Source organism: Hyaena hyaena, unplaced genomic scaffold, assembly GCF_003009895.1.
Source record: "Hyaena hyaena isolate Hyena2069 unplaced genomic scaffold, ASM300989v1 scaffold_1035, whole genome shotgun sequence".
Lineage (NCBI taxonomy): Eukaryota > Metazoa > Chordata > Mammalia > Carnivora > Hyaenidae > Hyaena > Hyaena hyaena.
In genome coordinates, this window is record NW_024081669.1 from 264,463 (window position 1) to 291,621 (window position 27,159).

Here is a 27,159-nt window from a genome sequence, read left to right on the forward strand (position 1 = left end):
TTAGCTCTTGCAGGCAACTCTCTGTGCATAACCTTTCAGCAGGAGGGCCAGGTGCTGGGGGAGGAGCTCCGGAGGGGAGGTTCCGTCATCACCCGCGCCACCGAGCACAGTATCATATGCGCTGGGGACGCCCATTTTGAAACGTGTCAGAGAACGTAGTGATTCAGGCTTTTTCATTTTTCTTGACAGCAGATTTAATATTTTCAGGTATTTAAAGGACCAACTTCCTTAAGTTTTATTTTCTTCTTTACTTGAGGACTAAATTTTTGACTTTGCTGTCAGAGAAAACAAATTTCCTTATTTCTACCCCTTCTCATTACCATGGAATCAGTTGTTTACAATTGGGTAACAGAGAACAAAGAGTACAATCAGAAGCTTAATGGGGCATAAAACCTGCAGGGATTTCAACAACAAAACCTGCTAACCACAGGAAGCTTTCTGCTCCAGGTGGATTTGCTAACATTTGACAGAAGTTCTGTTAAGGGAAGAGCTGGTCAAGTACAGTGGAAAACCAACCCAAAACGAAATGATGTTCCTCACAGAACCCATTATGTTACAACATGTGAAAAGTAGATGCTGATAACACATCATCAAAAATCATGACTCCAGACTGATTTCACAATATATTAGTTCCAGAAATGAAAGAGCTTTGAAGATCATAGTGCTCCTGATGTACATGTAAGTTTAGGGGCAAGGTTTCTTTGACAAGTTATTATTGGCAATAGGAAAACAGCCCCACAGGCAGCCCTTTGCCAGAGGTAGAAAGGCCCTGGCAGTCCCTTGGAGAAGGTGGCTTATAGATAGTTCCTGTTTGTTTTACTGTCTCTTATTAAGATACTGCCAGATGCATTAGGTCTCCTATCACTTTCCAGAGACTGGTTTTCTGCCCAGTAGACATTGGTACCATCTTGGTGGGTACAATTTTCATTCCTGTAATTAGTTGTGGGCACTACTAATTGCTTTTCTAATTACCTGCTTGAGAATGCCAATTATCTCCTTGCCCCCTCATAAGCATATGCAATTGGCTAATTAGACCTTCAAGTAGGCAACTAGAAATATAATTAGCCATTTGAGAGAATGATTAGCTGTACTCAATTTTGCACCCATGAAGGAAGGAAGCTTTGGTTTAATTTGTAGTTTATAATGTGAAATAAAAACGGAACAGAACTTGAGGCTTTATAAAAGAATATGAAGGTTTACAGAAGAAGGAAATCTGAAAAATACTCTTCAGGTGGGCAAAGATGTGCCTCTTTTAAGAGACATCACTGGGAACACATGGGTGGGTCAGTTGGTTAAGCCTCCCGACTTCAGTTCAGGCCATGATCTCATGGTCCATGAGTTTGAGCCCCATGTTGGGCTCTGTGCTGACAGCTCAGAGCCTCGAGGCTGCTTCAGATTCTGTGTCTCCGTCTCTTTCTAGCTTCCTCAGCTTGCACTCTTTTTTTTCTCTCTCTCAAAAATAAACATTAAAAACAAAATTAAAAAAAAAAAAAAGAGAGATCTCACTTGAAATCATCTCCCAATCTAAGAAACAATTCTATAGGGAAGTTCAGAGTTCATTTTGACTGCCAGATCAGATATTACACCCAAGGTCAAAGGAAAGATACGATACTCAACACGCAGTATCAACTCAGAGGATGTGCTTACTCCATAGATCTATGCAGAAACATGATTACTATATAAAAATCTAGTAAGTAATCCTATTTTTGATGGGGTATGGTGTTTCTCATATCTTCCATGGGAAAATGTTATATACCTGTATTAGTTTTCTGAGATGGCTGTAACAAATAACCCACATCTGATGGTTTAAAGCAACAGAAATTTATTCTCTCAAAGTTCTGGAGACCAGAAGTCCAAAATCAGTTTCCCTGAGCTGAAATCAAGGGGTTGGTAAGACTAGGGACGTGAGGGGTGAATATGTCCCTTCCCTTTTCCAGCTTCTGCCATCCCTTGGCTTGTGTCTGTCTTTCTCCAATTTCTGCCTTTTCCTCTTCTGGTGTCAAATCTCCTCTCCCTCTCTTTTCCATTCAGACATGTGATCACATTCAGGGTCCACAAGGATAACCCAGGATACTCTTCATTTCTAGATCCTGAACCGAATCACTTGGGAAAGGCTCTTTTGCCAAATAGGATTCACTAGGATTAGGTTGCAAATATTTGGGGGTGGATGGGTAGGAGACTGGTTTTAGCCCACAACAATACCTACATGAGCTTGGAACACATTTTCATCAAGAACTTCAAAAAACAACACTCCAGTTTATAACTAGTGTGAGACAGAATTTCTAAATATATCTGTAGTACATGGATTGCTATGAAGGTAAGACAAGTAAAATCTAAACAAATATACTGGTGAAAGAGGGGGCTTCCATAAACAAAGGTATTGTTAAATAGGTTTCAAATGATAAAACAGACACGTATTTTCTAAGAGCCAAAAAAGTAAAGAATAACATTCTTGGAATTAGCTGCATCATGTGAAAATAATTAAAGCTGTGAGTATCAGTCTTAGTAGCCTGAATGGGTAAAGCTCACTATATATTGATGCTGTAAATCTCTACTCTCAAGAGCTTAGAAAGTACAATGAATTTATAGTCTTAGATATCATTCTTTTCTTAAGGAATGACCTTCAGTTACAAACAAGGTACAAGACTATTGAATACAAAGACACTATCAAAATCACTAGCAGCTTACACATTGACTTTGCCATTGATTGATATGTTAAAGTAACAAATCCCAGGCTGGGTAACCATAGCCGTCCATGTATTAAATATCAGCTCAGAGAATCAGTTAAAGAACTCTTGATATTTTCAACTTGAACAAGTAATTAACTATGAATAAAAACAAAGATTATTATTTAACCACAGCAAGTAGGAGCCATATTAATCCAATGAATTAAAAACAATGTTTCACTGTTTCTGACCTCACCTTGGCAAAATCCCTATCTCCAGATAAACATAATGTTCAGATTTTTCAAGATATTCCCAACAGTTCATCTGTCAGTTTAAAGGTTTAACATTTAAGAAACACAGTGTGAAAAGAAACAGGGGATTAGGATGCAGACATTAGGTCACATGAATAAACTGTCACCATAGCAATTTAGTATTAGCATGAGCAACCGAAAGAAAGAGAGAATGAAGGAGTATCAGGGATCTATTAAGAGCCTGTAATTAGTTGAATAGTGTCCCTTCCCTCCAAAATTCATGTCCACCAAGAACCTCAGGATGTGACCTTATTTGGGAAGAAGGTCTTTGCAGATGTAGTTAGTAAAACTGAGTTCATATTGGATTAGGATGGGATCTAAAACCAATGAATGCACAGGGAAGGAAAGTTCATGTGATGAAATGGTGAGGACTGTCAGAAGCCACCAGAAGCTAGGAGAGAAGCAAGAAAGGATTCTTCTCAAGAGCCTTGAGAGTGCCCCGGTCCTTCTGGCACTTTGATTTTGGACTTTTGGCCTCCAGAACTGTGATTAAGAAAGATTACATTTCTTTTGTCTTTAGCCATCCAGTCTATGGTAATTTGTATGGCAGCCCTAGGAAACTGATATAGATTTTGGCATCAGGAAGTGAGGTGCTTCTATAACATACATCTAAAAATCTGCAAATGATTTTGGTATTATGTAATGTGTATAAGCTGGAAAAAATCTGAGTCACTTGACAGAAAGAGACCAGATTTCCTTGAAAAGACTGTTGGTAGAAATATAGATACATGTGATTCTCATGAGAGCTCAGAAAGATGTAAGGGGAGCTGTAGATGAGGCTTCTATTATTTTAGAGAATAACATATATTGCCATTAACAGAATGTTGCTAGAAATCTGAACACTGAAGGTATTTGTGGTGAAGTCTCAGATGAAAATAAGGAATATGTTACTGGAAACTGGAAGAAATGCGAAGTGTGGAAGGTATGCCTGTTTTCTTCTTGCTGCATATAGTAAAGTGAGAGAAGAAAGAGATAAATTAGGGCACAAACTGTGATAAACAAAAAGGAAGCAGAACTTAATGATTTGGAAAATTCTCAGCCTATCTGGAGAGCAAAAGGTGAGAAAGCATGCTCTGTAGAGATCACAGTTGTAGCTGGACCACATTTTGTTGAAGAAATAAGATGTCATGGATCCAATGAACCAATCTTGGCAGAAGCCAGCAGAGATTGGGCTATCTAGGAAAGGTGTATGGAGGGCCTATTGCACAGGAAACTAACAAGATTTTTGAGAAACTTAGACAACAGAAATACTGCCAGCTTCTACTGAAAAGTATGGAGGTGGGAAGAAATGAAGAACGACTCTGAAGGCAAAGCCACAGATGCAGAGGCCAAAAGGGGTGACCATGGGTCCCAAAGATAGGGCAGTGAGTCAACGGATATTATTCTCAGGCCTTGAAATCTAGTAGAACTTGCTTTGCTGGGTTTCAAATTTGTTTGGGCCAATGATCCATTTATTTCATCCATTTTCTTCCTTTCAAAATGGGAATATGTATCTATGCCTGTCCCCCTATTGTATTCTGGAATTAGGTAACTTGTTTTCTGTTTTCACAAATCCACAAGTAGGGAGGAATTTTGCCTTAAGATGGATCATACCCACCTATATCTGACTTCATGCTGATTTTGGAAACTTTTCAAGTTGATATTTGGATGAAAACTTGGACTTAAAGTTAATGCTGGAAAGAGTTAAGACTTTTGGGGTTGTTGAGATGGATTGAATGTATATTTCACATAGGATGATATGAATTTGGGGTGACCATAGAGTAACTGCATCGGGTTGAACAGTGTCCCCCCAAAACCTCAGAATGTGGCTTTAGCTTGGAAAGAGGGATTTTACAGATATAACTAGTTAAGAGGAGATATACTGGGTTAAGATGTGGCCCTTATTAAATCCAGTGACTGGTATCTTTGTAAGAAGGCCCTGTGAAGACCAAGGCAGAAACTGAGTGGTGTAGCTACAAGTCAAGGAACAACAAGCATTCCTGGTAACCACCAGAAGCTAGAAAAAAGGAATTAAAAGGTTTCTGTTTCAGAACCTCCAGAAGGAATGAATTCTTCTGGTTTCCAGAGGTGTTAGAATACATTTCTGTTGTTATAAGTCACCTAGTTTGTGGTAATTTGTCAGGGTAGCCCTACGAAATACAGAACGCATCTTGTAACTGATATATATCTTACTCATTTGTCAATCCTGAGTTTAGGACCATCTCCTGTAAGAAGTCCCGTCTGATTCTACTGCTCCATGCACCTTACACATACCATTGTCAGAGGACTTCCCATGCTGTGTTGACATTATCTCTTTATGTGATACTTCCTCCACAGTGGTCTGTGGGTTTGAGGGCAGGGCTCAAGTCTTTCCCTATTTGTATTCTCAACATCTCAAACTATGCCTGGCACAAATAAAAGTCTTAACAATCCTAATAGCTAATAGATGCTATGTGTTTATGTAGTCTCAGAAGTTCCACAACATTGCTTTATAAAATGTACTATTCCAACTTTACAGAAAAGGAAACTAAGGTTCAGAGAGGTTAATCTCTTGCTTTAGCTCACAAAGCAAACAAATCACAAAACTAGCTCTTCAACACAGTTCTGATTCTAAATCACTTTGTACTTCTCTCTCATTACCACTTGGGCTGAGGAATTCCTGCTTACCACTTACAAGACTTAGAGAAAGAGTAACTGCTCTATGAGCTGAAATAAAATTGTATTTGAATGTTAAAACCCAAAGATAACGAAAAGGTTGTCTTAATATCTTACATATGTAGGTTCTTTGCAATTTACATATATTTTAACATTTATGATATATTCAATAATCCGAAAAAAACTTAGGAATTACTGTCCTATTTTTCAAAATGAGCCTGCTGAGGCGAATGGATGTTAAATCATATGTTCATTGTTATTAAGCTAGTAAGTCTAAAGAACTTGAACCTCTACCTCTGTCTCTAAATCTGAACTCTTTTTATTAGATCACAACTGAGCTTCATATCTCTATCATTCTAATGTAGAACTTAAAGTGAATTTATCTTTTTATTACATGCCATCCACACACACTTAACCATGTGTATGCATGTGTATGTGTGTGTGTGCACGTGCATGTGTGTGTATTTAGTATCCTACAGGCAATGGGAATCCAGAGACTAATTTTCCATCCTAACATTAAATATTGATAGGGGATAACAATGCATTATTATCTCTACAAAGCCATCACTTTTATTTTTTACAAGCAGATCACCAAACATTTTTTGTATCCTCAAATGTAGTACCTTTTTTGTTTTAAAAGGACAAGTCATGTATACTGATTAATAAAACTACTTCTAACAAATACATTTGATCAATTAACATGCCAGAAATCTCCTGAATTCATCATCATTATCCTATCCATACAAAACTATGTATCACAGGGACGCTTAGGTGGCTCAGTTGGTTAAGTGTCTGACTTTGGCGCAGGTCATGATCTCACAGTTTGTGAGTTCAAGTCCCATGTCCAGTTCTGTGCTGACAGCTCTGAGCCTGGAGCCTGCTCCGGATTCTGTGTCTCCCTCTCTCTCTGTTCCCCACCACTCACCCACCCCCACCTGCATTCCATTTCTCTCTCTCTCTCAAAAAAAAAAAAAAATTAACATTAAAACAATAAAACTAATGTGTCACAAAAAGATTTGCCCCAATAGCAACATCCTGGGAACTCTCCATAGAGTTATAGTCATATTTTTATGACTACTCTAATGTTAAAAGTCATTGTTAAGAACACTTCATTGTCAAGAATTATTGTTAACTTATAGATTGAAAATATGAAGATCAGAGATATAGAATGATATTTCTAAAATGCCTGTAGAATGACCAATGGAATAAGGAATAAGACTTCCAATTTCAACTTCACAGCTTTTTGCTCTTTTCCAAGCACTGAAGAGTCATTCTATGGGATGGACACAGTCATTTTATAATTGGCCATGTGAATGGAGTCAGTTATTCAATACAGGTAAGTAGAATCAGATGCTGTGAGAAGACATCAACAATTAACAAATAGAAAAGTGTGATACATCAACATTTCTTTTCACCATTATTCTTTGAACTGGAAAAACAGTTACAGTAGATTAGGGATAACATAATGTTAACTGAATCTAAAGGAGTAGTAATTTCCTCCTGTTTATTCCTTTGATCCAAAATTTAATATGGGTACTTTGAAAACATCCTTTGATGTATCTACTAAAATTCTCTAAGAAGTTTGGTTAAATAAACCATAAAGTCTAGATGTTACATTCAGGTTCTATGGCATATATCTTCCATAGATATCACTAGGTATGTGTTAAATCAGGATGAAGGCACTTAAACTCAGACACTTGCAGCCCTTCCATTTTCAGAACCAAAGTGATGTTAACTCTTTCTTTAGCTCTTTCTTGGGTCATGAATCATCATTTGACACACACATCTTACATTATCTAAATATATCCATGGATCCATAGAATTGTCATTTAGGGCAGAAAGGCAACAGAATAAAAAAAAAAATGTTGTGGATAAAAAGAGTCAGCTATCAGCTGACCGTAACTACCCAACCTAAATTTGAACAGTGGAAAACAATTTTCCTTCCTCCCTCCCTCCCTCCCTCCCTTCCTCCCTCCCTTCCTTCCTTCCTTCCTTCCTTCCTTCCTTCCTTCCTTCTTTCCTCTCTCTCTCTCTCTCTCTCTCTCTCTCTCTCTCTTTCTTTCTTTCTTTCTTTCGAAGGGAAGGAGCTGATAGTGAAATGTAACACGCAGATAGAAAACTACAAAAAATTTTAAATGTATACCATGATTAAAATGGATCCATAGAATTGTCATTTAGGGCAGAAAGGCAACAGAATAAAAAAAAAAATGTTGTGGATAAAAAGAGTCAGCTATCAGCTGACCGTAACTACCCAACCTAAATTTGAACAGTGGAAAACAGTTTTTCTCCCTTCCTTCCTTCCTTCCTTCCTTCCTTCCTTCCTTCCTTCCTTCCTTCCTTCCTTCCTCCCTCCCTCCCTCCCTCCCTTCCTCCCTCTTTCTTTCTTTCTTTCTTTCTTTCTTTCTTTCTTTCTTTCTTTCTTTCTTTCTTTCTTTCTTTCTTTCTTTCGAAGGGAAGGAGCTGATACTGAAATGTAACACACAGATAGAAAACTACAAAAAATTTTAAATGTATACCATGATTAATTTTCATGAAGTTAACAGACTTGTGTGATGATTATACATGTTAATTAAAAAAAAAAAAACAAAAAACATTTCCAGCATCTCAGAATCTTGCCTTTTCCCCTCATCCAGCCATTTTCTCCTATCCCCTCAAGGATAACCATTATGCTGACTTGCACTATCATAGATTAGTTTTGCCTGTTATTGAAATTTATATAAGTGAGATTCATCCATTTGGTTGCATTGAGTTGTAACTTTTTCACACTAGTATTCCATTATGTGAATATACCAAAATTTATCTATTCTAAACTTTTGTTTGTATGATAGAGTTCTACAAAACACTTAGCATGTTTCAATTATACAACATACTGTTATCAACTATAATCACCATGTTTTATATGAGGTCCTCAGAACTTATTCATTTTACAGACAAAAATTAGTATTCTACTACCAACTTCTCTAAAATTCCCTCACCCCCTAGCCCATGGTAACCACTTTTTTACTCTCTGTTTCTATGAGTTACCTTTTAATTTAATTTAAATTTTATTTTTTTTTGATTCCACATATAACTGATACCATGCAGTATTTGTCTTTCTCTTTCTGAATTACCATAATACCCTCAAGATTCATCCATGTTCTCTCAAATGGCAAGATTTCCTTCTTCCTCATGGAAGAAAAAAATTCCATTACATATATATGTCACATCTTCTTTATAGATTCATTCATTGAAGGACACTTAGATTATTTCCATATCTTGGCTCTCATGAGCAATGCTGCACAGAACAGGGGCAGGGGAATATTGTGTTGTGCATATAATGAAAGTTAATGCTTTCTTTTCCTTTGGATCCAGAATTGGGATTATTGTATAGTATGGTAGTTCTACTTTTAATTTTTTAGAAATATCCATGAGCACTGGGTGTTGCATGGAAACCAACTTGACAATAAGCTATTAAAAAAAAAAAGAAATATCCATACTGTTTTCCAAAGTGGATGTACCAGTTTGCATTTCTACCAACAGTATATGAGGATTTCCTTTTCTCTACATCCTTGATAATACCTATCTTTTATGTCTTTGATGATAGCCACTCTAACAGGAGTGAGGTGATATCTCAGTGTAGTTTTGATTTGCACTCCCTTATGATGAGTGATGTTGAGCACTATGTACCCGTTAGGCATTTATATGTCTTCTTTGGGAAAATGTTTATTCAGTTCCTCTTTCCAATTTTTAATCAGATAGATTTTTTTGGGGTGGGGGGAGGAAGGGAGGTTATTTTGCTGTTGAGTTGTATGAATTCCTATATATTAATTTCTTTATATATATATTAATTATATATAACACCCTGCTTATCAGATATGTGATTTGTAAACATCTTCTCCCATTCCATAGGCTGTTTTTTCATTTTGTTGATGATTTCCTTCACTGTCAGAAGCTTTTGAGTTTGATGTAGTCCCACCTAGTTTATTTTTGCACCACACTTCCTGACCTCAAACTATATTTTAAAGCTATAGTAATCAAAACAGTATGGCAGTGGCATAAAAACATAAATACAGATCAATAAAGGGAAAAGAGAGCCCAGAAATAAACCCATTCATATATGGTCAAAATAGCACAGAAAGTGAAGATTATTTTAATCTTGATAGACATTTGGCTATCATGAATAGCATTGCCATGAAAAAATCTTGTACATTTTTTAAAACTTTATTTTTGAGAGAGAGAGAGAGAGAGAGAGAGAGAGAGAGAGAGAGAGAGAGAATCCCAAGCAGGTTCCCAGCTAACAATGCAGGACTCTAGCTTAGTCCTGCATTGAGATCATGACCTGAACCAAATGAGATAATGAGCTGAACCAAAACCAAAAGTCAGCTGCTTAATCAACTGAGCCACCCAGGAGTCCCTTGTTCATGTGTTTGTTTGTTTGTTTGTTTAATGAACACTTGTTTTTGTTGGACTTGTATCTGAGAGGGGAATTTCTTGGTGAAAGGGTAAGTATATGTTTAAAATATATGACCCATTTTTTGATAACTGTTGTACCAATTTACATTCCCAAAAGCAATGTATCAGAGGTATGTGTTTTCATGTCCTAGCCAAGATTTGGTGATGCCTGTGTTTCATTTTTGTCACTCATGTGGATATATACTGGTGTTGCACTGTGGTTTTAATTTGCATTTTCCCAATGACTAATGAAGTTGAGCACGTTTACATGTGTTTATTGGCTGTTTGGATACCTTCTTACAAAGTGCCTTCTCAGATGTTTTGCTCTTTTTTCTTTACTGCATTGATTGCATCTTTTCTTATTAATTTAGAAGAGTTCTTTATAAATTATGAAGACTGAATCCTTTTTAAAGATATTTTTTGTAGTAAATACCTTATCCTATCACATGCATTATATTTTCACTCTCTTAACAGTATCGTTTGATGAAAAAAGGTTCTTAATATAGTTTAATACACCAAATGTTCTATTATGGCTACTACTTTTACATCATGTTTAAAAAATTATTTAATATTCCCAAGTCACGAATGCATTCTGTTTTCCTTTAAAAACTGTTTTATTTTCACATTGTAGATCTGCAGTCCATTTGATCTTCATTTTTGTGAGATGAAAATCCGAGTAATTTTTTTCTTATATGGATACCCAATTGATTCAGCATGATTTATTGAAAAGACCATTCTTGTTCTACTGCAATGAAATGCCACCTTTGTCATGTATCATACTACACTATTCATTGGTCTCTTTGTCTATTCTTGCACCAATTCCAACTGTCTTAGTTAATATAGCATTATAAAATATCTTAATATCTGATAGCATACAGTTTTCTTCTTTGGATATTCTTGGCCATTTGATTTCCACAAATATTTAATAATCAGTTTATCAGTTTCCACAAAAAATATTTCTAGGACTTTTACTGGGAATATATTGAATCTCTTTTCAGCTTGGAAAGAAATGACATCATTATAATACATCATTAAAATTCTTCTTAAACTTAGCTCTCAAACGTTAATAATCTTTTTAAATGTTTATTTATTTTTTGAGAGAGAGACAGAGCAGGAGTGGAGGAGGGGCAGAGAGAGAGGGAAACACAGAAGCTGTGGCTCCAGGCTCCAGGCTTCCAGCTGTCAGCACAGAGCCTGATGTGGGGCTTGAACTCATGAACAGTGAGATCATGACCTGAGCCAAAGTCAGGCACTTAACCGACTGAGCCATCCAGGCACCCCTCAACATCAATAATCTTAACTATAATATTGGCAGAAGAGAGCTTAATGAAAGACAAATCAAGATGACAATTTCTGGCAGACACCCTTGACTATATATATTCTGAGTAATATTTGGGTTAAGATCCATATGCCTTAGAGACCAAATATGTGGGTGATATTGTAGATACTCAATGATAAACATCATAGCCCTCAAAGCTTAGGAATTCCACTAGCCTTAGTTTCCAGCTCTCAGCAGGTGACTCCCCAACCTAGATCTCTACTCTAACTTCTCAGCTAAGCTACATCCACACTCATATTTCCAATGTTGATATTATCATTTGGCCATTCCACCAGTAACTCATATTTAACATGCACAAAATTAAACTCATTCTCAAATCTAATCTTTTATCTTCATAATTTCTATTTCTATTGAAAGAACCCTCAAAACCCCAGGAGTTAAGCTGAGATCTTTAATTGCTTCCATCCCATGCAGTAGCAAACAAAGGTGGGAAGTGGTGGGGGAATGTGCCCAGAATGCAGGCAATAAGGGGGGCATTGTCAAAAGAGAATTGAGAACAATAATACTGACTCAAAACAGGTAGGGTTTTTATTATTATTAAATTTATAGGCAATTCTAACAATGTCAATCTTCCACCACACCCTGTGGTACAATCTACTATCCCTGTGCTCTTGTAGTTGAATTGGTTGCAAGCTTACGTCCTTTTATCCTTGGAGATAGCTCTTTCTATGTCCCTAGCCTCAGGCTCTCATTGCCTCATGGTCATTTTGCACCCAGACTTTTCTTCTTCCAAATCATCCTATACAAGCCATCAGGGTAAAAACAAGTAACAAACAAGTTCTGAACATTTCATTTCTCAGCTCATAATCTTTTAATAGCTCTCTGTTGACAACAGAATAAAGTTCAAAACTTACCTTGGGTATTCAAGGCCTTGGTGGTCTCCCTCCTTTTCAAGCACCTTTCTCTCCATATAATTTCCAGAAAGAACCATATACTCTCTTTCATGTATATGCTTTACTTCTATGACTTAGTTCAATACCATTCTTTTCCATACTCTTTCACTGCATCTCTGTCCACATTCTACTCATTCCTCTTCAAAGACCAACTCACTGTTCCTCCTGCATGAGTATCTCCCTTATGTCAACCGCAAGAAAACTCTTCTCTGAGTTTGCCTAGCATTTCATCTGGTCTCATTTATGGTGTTTGCTATTTTCTACTTTGTATAGCACAGATTTTTTTTTCTTAGCTCTTCTTATAGACTCCAAGCTTCAACTAGCCTGCAATACACTTGGCATTTAATAGTTCTACTTACTGTCACTTACAAATTCCTTGGACTCGAGGGCCAAATCTCATTCATATTAGCCCTCAGCAACTGTCCCAATTCTTTACATGAACTAGATTCTAAATAAATACCTCCTGAAATGAAGGAAGTGTATAGTATTCAGCTACAAATCTTGTGATTGTTGTTAAATATTCTGTTCTCGTTTGCCCCTCCTGTTCATAATTCCCAAGGAAAGGCCTGCCTGAACAATACTATCTATTCAATTGTGTTTTTGCCTCCCATCAAAACCACATGTTCTCAAGAAGTTTCTTTCATGTTCCAAAAGGTTTAAATAGGCACAGAATCCCCAAAACTTTAACTTTAAAAAAATTTAACTATTATAATTTTTTCCTTCTTCTTAACTCTCAGCACATATTATGTATATTAAACATTCAGTTCTTAATCATATATTTCTTTGTTACATGACTTATATTTTTAACTCATGCATTGTTCTTTTTTTTTTCCCAAGGGCTGGATATTTCTTCCTAACCACAATGAAATTCTTTTGTGGATGAGGGCCTTGTCTTAAGCTCCATTTTCCCTCCCTGGCAGCTAACACAGGGCTAATTTTTTCCCCCCAAATGAACTGTCTTGTTGCAAACATGTTGGCTAGAACTTTACACTAAATATCTCCTTCTTTATTGTCAGTAAACTAAAATTAAATTTAAGTTTGGTAAAACTAATCTTGAAATACATCAACTGCCATGAAATTTATGTCAATTAATTTTCCTTAATCTTACAGGATTATTGCTGAACTTGGAGATTACAGAAACTATATTATTTACTTAGCAAGAACCTTACATTTCTTGAGATAACATTAGAGTCATAACTCCTATGCTAAAACTAATTTTTTGAATTTAGAAAGATTTTTAAGGGAAATTAGGATATATAAATTATTTTTATTTTATGTTACTCAGTTAATAGCAGGCATAAAAACTAGTAATGATTTAAAAAAAACAATTTGTGCTCTCTGTTTACTGGTCTCAGACACTTCATTTATATTTAATTTTTACACATATAGTAGATGGTAGGTATTATTATACTCTTGTTACAGATGATAAAATGAGAGTTTAGTGTTTCACTTAACATGGCCAGGGTTACATAGACACTATGTGTAAAAATAGGGATTCTACTCTTGGGTCTGTCTGCCTATGAATCCTTTGTTCAAGTCTATAGGTTGACTGCCCTTCCAACCAAAAAAAAAAAAAAAAAAAAAAAAGGATTGCTCCTCTTTTCTACTGATAAATGGTTTTTCTGACAACAATTCATTATGAAAATATTCACAGATGCAGAAGGGTCAGAAGAAGTGTAGTAACCACCATACCTGTCACTCCAATTCTACAAATCTTAATATTTTGCTCTATTTGCTTTCTCACAGCTTTATCAGTGATCTGTCCATTTGTCAATCTATCAATCCATTTCTTCTGAGACATTTCAGATAAGTTACAGACATCAACAGATTTCATTGCTAAAACTTTCAGTATGAATTATTAATCAATGTTCATGTTTATTTGTTCTAAGGAGAGTTTCAATTCAATCAAATGGCACTTTTCTTAATCACAGAGACTTTCAAAATTTCCTTAGAAACTTTTTTTTTTTGGTGTGGGAATTCAAATCTTCAAATGTTCTCTACCACATCTTTCAAAATAGGAAATGTGATGTGAAAATGCTGGTTCTCTTGTTACTTTAAATGAGCCAAGCATTCTACTACCTACATTAATTTTAAGCTGGTAGGTCAAGTTTGAAAACGATAGCTCCTTTATGTTGTCTCTATCTAGTTCCTTTGATACACATATATATTTAAAAAAATGTCAGTTATGTCTGTGATGTTTCCTGTGGCAGCTATAATTCAAGATCCTAAATAATAAAACAATTCATGTGTTCTCGTTTTCCTAGATCTCTGACAATTATGCACATATGCACATTATCCCATCGTTATTACACTACTGTGATAATTTATTTGGTTGATGATATTTGCCAACAATGTCAATGTCAATGTATCAGCCTCTTGAGGAATCCTGAGAGTTGCCTTGGAGTTTTTTATGGTGATAAACAAAAGTGATCCACATATTCATAAAGTTCATCCTCAGTGCTGACTTCTATCAGAACCTGGGTTTTTGGTAGTGTCTATAAAAATAATTGTGGAGGTAGCTATGAGAGATTGGTATTTTTCTAAAATGCTCTTGTTTTTGTTGTTATTGGTTGTTCACTTTTGTTGTTGTTGTTGTTGTTCACTAGGATTCCTAGATAACTGACCTGATCCAGGGTTCCTGTTCTGACACTAATGCCTGCTGGGACAGGGGATTTTCTAGTTGTTGTGCTCACTTAAAGTTACAGTGGGAAAATCCTTAATTACTTTTTTAATACGATGGGTCACAGAATACAGTCCCATCAGTATTAACTGAGTAGCTCAGATCAGAGTGTTCTGAGTCTTATTCATTTTCCATCTCCAATCTTTCTCTTCTACACTTTTGCCATTTCAGAATAAGTTACAGAAAACAAAACAAAACAAAATGTCCTTTAGAGTATTAGTTCTCAGTGATTAGAGACTCTAACAGTTGTTAGAGACTCAATAGTCTGATTATAAAAACAGCTTATTAAATGGAAGAATTCAGGGCCCTCTGGAGATTAGCTAATTGAAAGTGTCAGAGGGGACTAGGCCTGAGAATCTTCATTTTAACAAGCATTTCTCCAGTGAATCTGATACAACCATAATTTGAGAAACACTGATTAAAACAGACTTCTGCTGGGGCGCCTGGGTGGCTCAGTCGGTTGAGCGTCCGACTTCAGCTCAAGTCATGATCTCATGGTTCGTGGGTTGGAGCCCTGCATCGGGCTCTGTGCTGACAGCTAGCTCAGAGCCTGGAGCCTGCTTCAGATTCTGTATCTCCCTCTCTCTCTGACCCTTACCTGCTCAGGCTGCCTCTCTCTCTCTCAGAAATAAATAAAAAAACATTAAAAAAATTCTTTAAAAATAAAACAGACTTCTCTTACAGAGAAAAATCTTAGAGGTAAACCCTAGTTATAATGTAAGAAAAATATAGACAATTGCATGATTTGCTGGTTAAATCTTATTTGAACAAAATCCAGAGGATACCAAAGCTATTTGGAAATGTTTGAATTCTGTTCTTCCTGAAATTTCCAGTTTATAGAAAGTGACCTTAATTCTATGGAATAAATTCTCTTTCTATTATCTATAAGTGCTCTCATTTCAGTAGGAGAAACACACCACACTTTCATACCTGCTTAAGTTTTAAAAAATCCCTAAAGAGTTGTTTTTGTCACATAGTTATAATGGTTTTGTTTTGTTTTGTTTTTCTTTTGCTTTTTCTGGTAGGTACCTGAGAAGTTTCTGGTAAAAGCAGTCATGAGATGAAAAGGACTAGAGTCCTACAAACAGTAATTTCTATTTGATGATAAAAGGAAAAGGAGTAATATAATCCATTCTTATCTGTAATATAAACAGCATCTAGTCTGGTACCTTCATTAAGAGTGAATATTTAATCAGTGGACAAATTCGACTACTTTTTTCAATGTAGTCCTAGAATCCATGGAGGATTACACAGAAATGTGAGACTTGTTAACAGCCTTTCAGAATATTAAATGTTTTGAGAGAGGTATGATGTCGATATCAAGAAGTTTATGTGTTCTACCAGTGGTACATAGACGTATGGGAGATGGAGCTGCTCTGAATAAGAACGGTTTCATAAATGTCTGAATTCAGTCTTTAGAGGTAAGACTTCTGGAGAATAAGAAAAAGTCAAGGCTGAGAGAGTAATAAGAGCATGGCACAGAGGCACATCCGGGTTTAATATAGGAGGTTTGGCCTGGTAATCGCAGGAGATGAGGTTGAAGAGTGTAAATGGTACCTGATTTCAGAGGCATTTAAATGCCAGACTAAGGAGTCTGAGTTTTAAAATGATGTTCTGGTGAGTCCTCTGGGAGGTTTGGATTAAGATAATGATTGAAGTGGGGGTGGGTGTTAAATAGGAGATGGGGATTATGGAGTGCACTTGTGATGAGCACCAGGTATTGTATGGAAGCGTTGAATCACTATACTGCACCCCTGAAACTAATATTACACTGTAAGTTAACTAACTGGAATTTAAATAAAAACTTAAAAAAAAAACCCAGCTGTTTTCAGTTCCTCAAAAAACTGGGTTGTAACTCAAATGACACTAATGGTTGATGTACTCACTGATTATATAACTTCTTAGAATAGAAAAGATAATGACTGAATGGCATGACAAATAGTTTTATAGGTTTAGGAATCTGTAACTGGAAAAAAGAAACCTCTATATTCAAGAAGTTGTTCTAACTAAAAAAAGCACAACAGTACCCTAATTATCCTAACTATCCATTGGCAAAGTCCAATTATTATGGGTTTACCACTGTTCATGAAGTGGGCAAGACCTATTTTGAATAATTAGTGTATATACTTGCGCACAAGCTTACCATCACCAACGATGCTAAGGACTAAGGATGACACATTTATACTGCCTTTGTGCAAAGTGATATTATACTGTTCCCCAGTCTAAAGAGGTATTGGGGAAAATGTCTAAACAAAAAGATGCAAGTCAAGGACATACTCTGTCTCCTCCAATCCTCAATTCTTTCATATCTTGACTCCTCTTTACTTCTCACACATTCTTATGGTACTAACTACCGCTGAAAATGCAGAAGCCAATCCCAGAATTTCCTGATGCGATTGAATCTGTAATTTGGGCAGGACTTGGAGGGTGTAGCTTGCTTATCTGAAGATCTCTTCCAAGATGATTCACTCACATGGCTAGCAAGGCTATGCTGGCATTTAGCTGTCAAAGCAGTTCAGGATGTCAGCAGAGGCTTTAGTTCCTTTCCACCTGGTTCTCTCCACAAGTTGAGATGTGTAAGTTACCTTATAGCATAGCAACTTAATTTCAAGAGTGAATATTCCAAGACACAGAATGTGGAAGCTTCCAGCCTCTGAAAGCATCAACCCTAAAACTAGAAAGCTTCATTTCCACTACATTCTGGTGATCCAACAGTCACAGAACCTACTCAGATTCAAGAAGAGGAAACCTAGGGGCGCCTGGGTGGCTTAGTCGGTTAAGCATCCGACTTTCGCTTAGGTCATGATCTCGCGGTTCGTGGGTTCGAGCCCCGCGTCGGGCTCTGTGCTGACTGCCAGCTCAGAGCCTGGAGCCTGTTTCAGAGGCTGTGACTCCCTGTCTCTCTGACCCTCCCCTGCTCACGCTGTCTCTCTCCTAGAAATAAATAAAAAATATTAAAAAAAAAAAAAAAAGAAGAGGAGGAAACCTAGGACCCCTCCCCCCCACATTCTTGACAAAAGGTATGTTAAAGAATTCAAAGGCATTTTTTAATTTACCAAAAAAGGTAAGATTCTTTAGCAACTGCATATTATTATGAAAGCTTCTTTACCCTTTATCCATTCATATCCATTCAGGGAGGACAGATGGTACTTGTGTAGTGATCTATAACCTCTAGCTACAGACACACCATGTCAAGATTAACATATGCCTTATATAATTGGAAGCAAAGATCTACTTTGAAGTAAGGTCTTGATATCTGATTTTGGTACTGAACTTTCTAAATAACAAACTATTTACTCTTGAACTATAACATTTATTTTAAAGATGTGTTATCTTGAATTCATGATTAAGCTTGGTAACTGACTAGATCACATACTAATTGGCTATGCCATCAAGAAAGCATAAAGCCTATTAACACTGTTTAAATGTTACCTCTCAGTAAAAGAGTATTTGACTTTTTTGTAGTTTTACTTTCTCCTCTCTTCTAAGCACTTTGCCTTAAACAAATTATACTGATTCTTCCAGATTTCTTATATATTTTGAAGTCTACATATTACATGTGTCTGTTTAAGTTCAAACATCATAATTTTTCATATTTTGTTACAGGTCCTTGGTTTCATGTTTATTCTGTTATATTGAATTATAACTGAAAGTCTATAAAATCTTTAAAGGCTTCATTTCAGAAGAATAATCCAACACTATAAAATGATACTTAGTGGGTAAACATTTTCCTAGTGAGGAAAAAATACTATCAATACTATTTCCTAAAGTCAAAGTGATCTACTGGTAGGGAATACTTTGTATACAATATACAGAATTAAAAAAGAGTACTATTTCATATAATGTCTTATTTTAAAAAGATAGTGTAGTAATAGTATAATAAAAACCCAGTCAAGTATTGCAAAGATGATTCAATATTTTTTAACTAAATTATTCACATTCACTTGCTAGTTAAGTTGACAAACTATGGTTGAGACAAATATTTAAGACGTATATATTTAGAACAGTATTAGACATAGCATAGTGACTCCCTCTATATATTCCTTAAAAAGAGGAATATATGGTCAACTTTTAATGGTCAACTCTGATCAAAAACAGGATTTACAATTATTTTCTAAAATATAACATTAAAATTATCAGCAGATTATTCAAAACCTCAATGCCATTCATTTCTCAACTCCTGTCTGATGACTATTAGTCAACATTATAAAAATGTCATTATTTCATTTAACATTTGTTGGTGCCTGTGGGATGGGGCTGGGAGGAAAAAAAAGAAAGCCTCACATCAAAAGAATGCCCTCATTTACTCTAATAACAACTGAGTAAAAGATTAAAAAGTCAGAAGAGTTATCAGTGACACCTGATCCTGGAGAAACAAAATAAGAAAAAAAAATCCTGGGGCATTCTGTCAGTGGTGGGATTAATGTAATATTAATTGTAGTGATGTGTCAACCAAAATGAAGAGATAGAATTTAACAGAGGAATCAAAAAGCATCCTACTACTGGACTAAATTCAAGACACATGCTAGAAAGGAAAATTGGCTTAGATGGCAGTTTACTGAAAATTGAATAGGAATGTGAAACATATTCCACCAAGAGGTGAAACCATCCCTAGCTTTCATGAATCTCCTTTAGGATTTGGCATATCCAGGTATCATTCATGCACATTCCAACCTCAAACCTGAGGCTGGAAAAATGGTTGGTTGTTCTAGGTGAGCACTTATTTGGGGGGATATTCTAGGGAGCAATCTTTGATTTTATGCACTTGGATGGTTCATAAGCTAGATGTTAAATGGGGACTAGGCTCTTGAACTTCAGGCTTAAGGGTAAGGACAGAGGGTGCAAACTTCAAATAATAAGGTAGGAACTCATGAATCCAATAGATTCCCAAAGAAGGTCGGGTAAATAAGGAAAGACAGATAGGCAGATAAGATAGATCAGTCATACAGAATAAAAAGAGCTACACTTAGAGATTTCTAGAGCCATACATTAACATAAAAGAACTGGAGTAAAATTTTGGTTTTAGTGCTGAGAATTCAGAAGTCAAAGTATTCAAATATCTTCAATGTTTTCATTAACCTGGCTTAGAGTTCACCATTTTTACTATTATAATGAATAAAATGAAGACTTACTTCATGGGCATGGAGCCTGTGCAGTTGTATAGGACCCTGTGTTTAGGAGGGCCCTAAGCTTGGTTAAATCCTCTGCTGAAATTCTTGAAATTCTCCATTTTGAAATTCTTAATAATTTTTTTCCAAAAGGTTCGGTATATTTCTTTTGCATATGCATATATTATGTACTTGGTCTTGAATAAAACCTGTTATGACTGGGTTATATATAGCAATACCAAGAAAAAAGAAACCAAATTGGGATGTTGGCTTCAGTAATCCTTTATAAACACTTTTCTCTTCTGATGCCCCATCTTCTAAAATCAATTTTCTTGCGTTCTCCTTGTACTATGTTTGGATAGGAAAGTACCTGATGTTGGAAGATTTTAACCCTTCTGGGCATATGAATTTTAAAGGGACCTGATGAACAAACCTAATGGAAATCTAAAAGGAATGAATGGCTAATGATGGACATTTAGGTAAATGTTTTTGGTGATGGATTTTTCTCCCCTTTTCCTTTTACATAAAATACACACTTGATTTATTTTTAATGTCTGAGCGGAGAAAAAGAGCCATTTACTCTACTCTTGCTCTCTACCTTGACTTCACTTCTTATAGGAAAGAAAAGTCCCTTTCTCTGCTTTTCCACAAAAATTTTCTTTACTAGATCATCCTCAATGTTCTTTGCCAGTTCTCTGTACAAAGGTGGTGGTAGGAAAATGCTGCCTCCCCCTCCCCAGCATAAAACCAATTGAAAATGTCTATTGGTTGTGGTTGATTTTTACCTCAGTCACAAGCCACAATTTCCAAGACAATTTCCCTTTATGTTCTTTTACACCACCCCCAAATCTCCCCTCTCACAGCATAATGAATCTCAATGCAGCTGAATCATGCAGGTCTGATTTAGCCTGCAAAAATGTCAGTCAAAGCAAGCAAGATGTACTCTTTGGCCTTGAGTGCTCTAAGCTGCAATGAATCATAGGTTTAGTTTTTGCCAAATGAAAAGCAATTTCACTTGCAAAAAAATATCTGTGGGGATACTTATGGCTTTTAACTCATAGGGAAAATGTACTAAAATTGTCTAGGGGAAAGGAGATTGTGTATATGTATGTGTGTGGGTGTGTGTGTGCATATGTGTGCATGTGTGAATCTTTTATGAAGCAAGAAAAAAAAAAACAGAATTTACTGCATTTGCTTCCAATTAAAATCTTTCCATTTTTCAGCTTCAACTAACAGGTGTTAACCATTAGACTAATAAATTGCTTCTACAAATGGACCATATCAATGAATTAGATTATTTAATAAGGTTCAAATTTTTGTAAGGGAGCAACTCAGTTACATTTGGTTAGGAAGACTTTTTTTATTTTGAAATTAATTGCCAAAATAGTGAGCACTATGATATTTTCTCTAACTCTTATTTATAATCACCAGGCATAGTATAAAAATGGCTTTGTGAATACTGCATTCTATAACTTGGGATTTCTGTTCTTAGGAAAAAAAAATTTCCAAAAAAATTGTTAACCTTCTTTTTCACCTTGGAGTCCAATTCCATAAATTGCGAGCTCTGTTCTGTTAGCATGGCACTTCATCTTTAGCCACAGAACACCTATAATGGTCAAAGGAGCTTTCATTTCTTATGAGAACTGTCTATCCTGACTTTTAAAGTGCAACTTAAGACATTGTTCAATATGTTCGGTCTATACTAGCCTTCAGCTAATCCAAGTCTCCTCTAAACAATGGTTATCTAGTCCAGTGGCAGCCCCATTAAGCTGTCTGAAACATCTCATCTTATTTTCCCCCAAGATTGTTCTTGTTATGAACAATTTTTGTAGCACCGAAAAAAAATTGCGAAGGAGTAAGCATTTCAGATAACATTTCAGATTAGGCTATTATAGTAAAATTGAACATCCCAATCAAGTCATCGGGCTTCTAAACTGATTTACTACATCTATGATCTTTTATGGTTTAACTATTTGGAAGAGACAGAAAACTAGAACTGATTTCTCTTCTGAAAATATACTCGAGGAAGGAAAGCATAGAAAAGGGTAAGGCTGGTATATTCGATTCACAATCTGCTGCAAACATAATAAAAAAGGGCATTTTCCAAAAATGCTGAGAGATGATGCTACCCAACGAGACAGTAACCAAGAAGCCCATGAATGCTTGTCTTGGTTGTATCTATCACTTCGGGAAAATTACTTAATCCTAGTTATTCTTATATTTTTCTTTGTAAAATGGGGATGTTTTTCTTACCACAGTTCTGAAGTAATATATTTGATAAATAATGGATATTTTCTGTTACTGAATGTACTTTAATTTCTATAAGATCCAGCTTCTTAAAAAGCTAATATCATCTCTTCCATAAGATTAAAATGTTGATTTTTTTTTAAATTTTGTATTTTTTACATGAAACCTCTTTAATACACTTTATTTACGTTGCAATAGATATACACTCTTTAAAGGTAGGACACATATTTTGAAAACACTTGACTTGTAGATCAAAACCTTTTTTCAGACCTGCTACACGTTATATTTTTCATATTTCATACCTGCAAAGCACATAGGCATATTAAGAAAACCCATCAATAGATTCTTTAAAACACCAAGATTACCAATATAAACTCCAAGACATGTTCAGTGGTTTTATTAATATTCGAACTCACTCATTGATGTCACAAGAAACACCTCTTAAAGGTTTTTTTCTCAAATTTTTGAAGCTCACCATTTGAAATAGAAGTATATTTTCTGTAGACTGTAGCTTATTTTTATAATACCAAAGTTTGTTTTATTGACTTCAAATATGTAATTTTCTCAGCTTCAATTATTGCATGTGTGAGTAATAGACATTTAATTGCTAATTCGTTGGAAGATCTATGCCTCAGTATGCTTTTGACATGCTTTAACTTGAAGAGGACAGATATTTATTTAAGTAAGTTTAATCAGTTAACTTTCTCACTGATCTGTTAAAACTATTTTCTTTATGAAAAACAGCTTAGAAAGTATTGAGTATAAAAAATGAGACAATTCCATATCACTGATTACATATCTTCAGCGTTTTACTGCCATGCTCTGGTTATCTCTAATTTTCACTGCTTTTAATATCCCATTTTTACTTGCAGCATCATTTTGAAGATTTTATGAACTTATGGAATTTTGGTTTAAAATGGTAATTTAATATAAATATTGCTATCAATGTGTTCATTAGATGGCATATATTTTTAACTTCCATATAAAGGTTTTCCTTTAAATGTTTTAGTTAAAAAAAAGAACACTTTCAGGTCAGTACAACCTAGATCCAGGTTTTGTGGAACGTGAAACTTTTGGAGTTTGGGAAACTCTCTTTGAGGGAAAGAATATAAAATGAAGAATACAGTATTAAATGCCCTTCTTTAGGAGGATTGTGTGCATATGAGGAGGATTTAGGCTTAAGCTTCATTAGCTTCAAAGTCAATCCACTTCTCGGACAGTAGCTGTCTGGCTTTTCCATATCATTGTAGGACACGCATGCAAAGAAACCCAGAACATCAAACACTCTGTTTAGTAGTAAAATTAGGAGTAATAGCAGTAACTGCCTAAAAAGTGCTTATAGAATGAACTGGGCACAGGAAATTCCTTTATATGTATGATCTCATGAAATCCTCAGAGCCACCCTATGACAGTGCTATGATTTGTTTTTATTTCATGGATGAGGCAACTGAGCTCAGATAAATTTAGTAATATGATGTAAATCAACCAACTATCAGGCGACAGATCTGGAATATGAAACCAGGTGTGAGTAACTCCAAGTTACTCCAAGTTCAGATAATGAAGACTAATTGAACCAAAGAGCCCTTTCTTTCCTTTCTTGTTTTTTTGCATGAAATCTGATTAATATCATTCATAATTCTATTACTTCTAAAGCCTTCCACAAAAGGGCATAACGAATCTTCAGTTTACTGCAAATGTACTTCTAAAAAGAGAGTCAACCCTAATGTTTTGGGTTTTTTTTCTTTTACAGTTTATTGTCAAGTTGTCAACCCTAATGTTAAAGCTATAATACAAATGTTTACTTACTGGCACTATACTGTAAAACAAAATGAAGAATATCTTCTTTAAATAAAACAAGGATTATTATCTTTGTTTTATCATTGTTTTGTTTATTTATTTTTTTATCATTTACTATTCATTGGGGAATATATTCACACATTTTTCCTGTATATACCTATAGCCGGTTTTATAGGCTAATTTAAAAACAAATGCAAATTTAAAAATTTTTTAAAGTATTTATTTATTTTTAAGAATGAGAGAGATTGTGGGGGTGGGCAGAGAGAGAAAACAGAGGATCTGAAGCAGGCTCTGCGCTGGCAGCACAGAGCCCAATGTGAGACCTGAACTCACAGACCGTGAGATCATGACCTGGCCTGAAGTTGGACACTTAACCAACTGAGCCAGTCGGGCACCCCACAAATGAAAATTTTTAAAAATTAATGAAAGCTATGTTTTGCTCAGGAAAACTATTGTATACATACCATATAGGGTGCTTTTACAGCAGATACTAACTTGCCAAACTTCAGTAGCAAAACACCAAGTTGTGAGTTTGGTATTGTCTAGCTCACGGTTTCTCAGTGCCCTGGGGAACGTGGTAGTGAGTAATGTTGAGAAACCTTGTTGCTACCACTTCTCTTCGTACAGGTGACTCTACTGTGACAGAACACTCATGTCTTTAAGATGCAAGGCCTGGCAGGGGCGCCTGGGGGGTTCGGCCAGTTAAGCGTCTGACCACGGCTCAGGTCAGGATCTCACAGTTCATGGGTTCGAGCCCCATGTCAGGCTCTGTGCGGACAGTTCAGAGCCTGGAGCTGCTTCAGATTCGGTCTCCATCCCTCTGCCCCTTCCACGCTCGTCTCTGTCTCTGTCTCTCAAAAATAAATAAACATAAAAATAAAAGACCCAAGTCCTGGCAAAAAGCCTCCCACAAATCCACTGGCTATCACAATGTTCTGTTTGATAAATTCTGTTGCTCCTTCAATTGTATTGTTGATTTCAGGTGCTGCCTTATTTGCTTGTTTCTTAATCTGTCTTTTGCTTTGTTTATATCTTTTCAACTCCCTTCCAGCCAGTCTGCAAGTAACCAGATTGTGACTTGCAATCGGAAGAAGAAGAAAGCCAGCACCTACTGTGGTTGCTGCAAGTTTTCCAACTTTCGGGAACAAAAATCCCTTACAGCAGCCAATCCCTCCACATGTTACAATCTAGTGGCTACGGAGTATTTTTCTACCAATGGTCCACAACTGCAGCCAAACACTTGATTCCACCAATGGTGTCTTCTTGAAAATTCATCATTGAGTTTGAGACTCACGGTTGCTTTCATGCTCTTGGTGAGGGGGCTTCCGGGTTGCCATGATACCTCCAAGGCCAGCTCTGAAGGTGGTCCCACCCTCCCCCCTCTCCCCATTTCTTTCCTCTTTTCTTTTTTTCCCCACAGAAATCCCACTTTGAAGTCCAATATAAGTCTCAAGAAGAAAAATACAGCCTCTTGAGAAGATGCAATCAGGGTTATCTCTCTCACCATCATCTTCTAGAAAACAGCATGATACTTTATTACAATGTACTAAGCACTAACTAGGTGTCAGACCCCATGTCAAGTAAATTTCATCCTTCCAGCAACTGATAAAGTGAGTGTCAATATATTCATGTAACAGAGGAGAATCAAACATACATCTGTTTGATCAATTCAATCTACTGTAAGAAGGACAATTCACAAAAGTTTTCAAGCACTCTCATCTCAACCCTGAGTCCTCAGTATTACTGACATCTGTATAAATTTCAGCTATGGAAACTTTGGAAACTGAAAATGTGCATTGTTTAGCAATGCTGCGTCTTGAGGTTTGAGGAACTTGTGGGAACAGCTTGCATGATAACAGGCATTCCAAAGAAACCTGCACAGTTTCTAGGTCTAGTGGAGGAGGGTGTTGGCCACCATAATTACTCTGACAACTTTAAAACTGAAAAACCAGTATAAATGTCCATGGTTGAAGTAGTTATTTTCCCCATTTAATTGCTCTGAACATGTTCTCCTGTATTAATGGTTAAGAATGTATCACTTTGGTTAATTCCTTTGTTATTATTTTCATCTAATTTAATGGAGACATCATTAAATAATACTTGTTTTTTCATACATCTGTATTTTTTACTTAAAAGGCGATTTCAATGTTTCCATTAGTAAAAAAAAGAAAAAGGTGAAAAATCACTTAACATATACAACTTAATACGGGGCACCTGGGTAGCTCAGGTGGTTAAGTGTTTGACTTCGGCTCAGGTCATGACCTTATGGTTAGTGGATTTGAGCCCCATGTCGGGCTCTGTGATGACAGCTCAGAGCCTGGAGCCTGCTTTGGATTCTGTGTCTCCTGCTCTCTCTGCCCCTCTCTCACTCATTCTCTGTTTCTCTCTGTCTCAATAATAAATAAACATTAAAAAACTTTTAAAAAGATATAGAACTTAATAAAGGTAATTTATGTAACAACCTCTGTGGAAAACAGAATATTCTGTTTTCCTGCTAATTCTCACAACAGCGCAATAAATATGATGAGTCCAAATTAAATAGAGTAATGTTACTATTCCCTAATTTTAAAATTAAATGAAATGATTATAATTTGCACAATAAAAATAAGCTAAATTAACAAACTAAAATCTTCCTTTATCATGCAGTTGTGAGAAAGAAAGAGCCGCTTGACAGTGTCATGTGAAGTGAATAGGATGTGTAAATTTACAATATTCATGGCTGAGACTTACTGCTGACAAGAAAAAAAACTGTAATGGTGCATATTCTCTTATAACCAGGGAACATTCAATGGAGGGATGGTCCAAAAAATGGGATATTCATTTGCTCCTTGAAATGAGAAAATGTAATTAGATTTAAAGGACATAAAAATTGCACAATGGCCTGCAATAAGGCCTTGATATCCTATCCTCCTAATTCCAAGAGTAATGCAGATAAGCGTATCTATCACGTCATAAAATAGCAAATTCTAAAGCAAGAAAGACAAAGGGGTTCCCAGCATCTCCAGAAAAACACAGTAAAATGTTAATACTAATAAAAGTGCCCACTATTTATC

The 27,159-nt window shown here is 36.0% G+C and overlaps 1 protein-coding gene and 1 pseudogene across 1 annotated transcript in view; both read right to left on the minus strand.

Annotated features, from left to right (window-relative positions):
* Positions 1 to 25,443, minus strand: LOC120223756 (annotated as a pseudogene).
* LOC120223757 (attractin-like protein 1) overlaps positions 1 to 27,159 on the minus strand; it is a 519,004-nt gene that overhangs the window by 168,894 nt on the left and 322,951 nt on the right. The gene's annotated exons all lie outside the window — the stretch shown is intronic.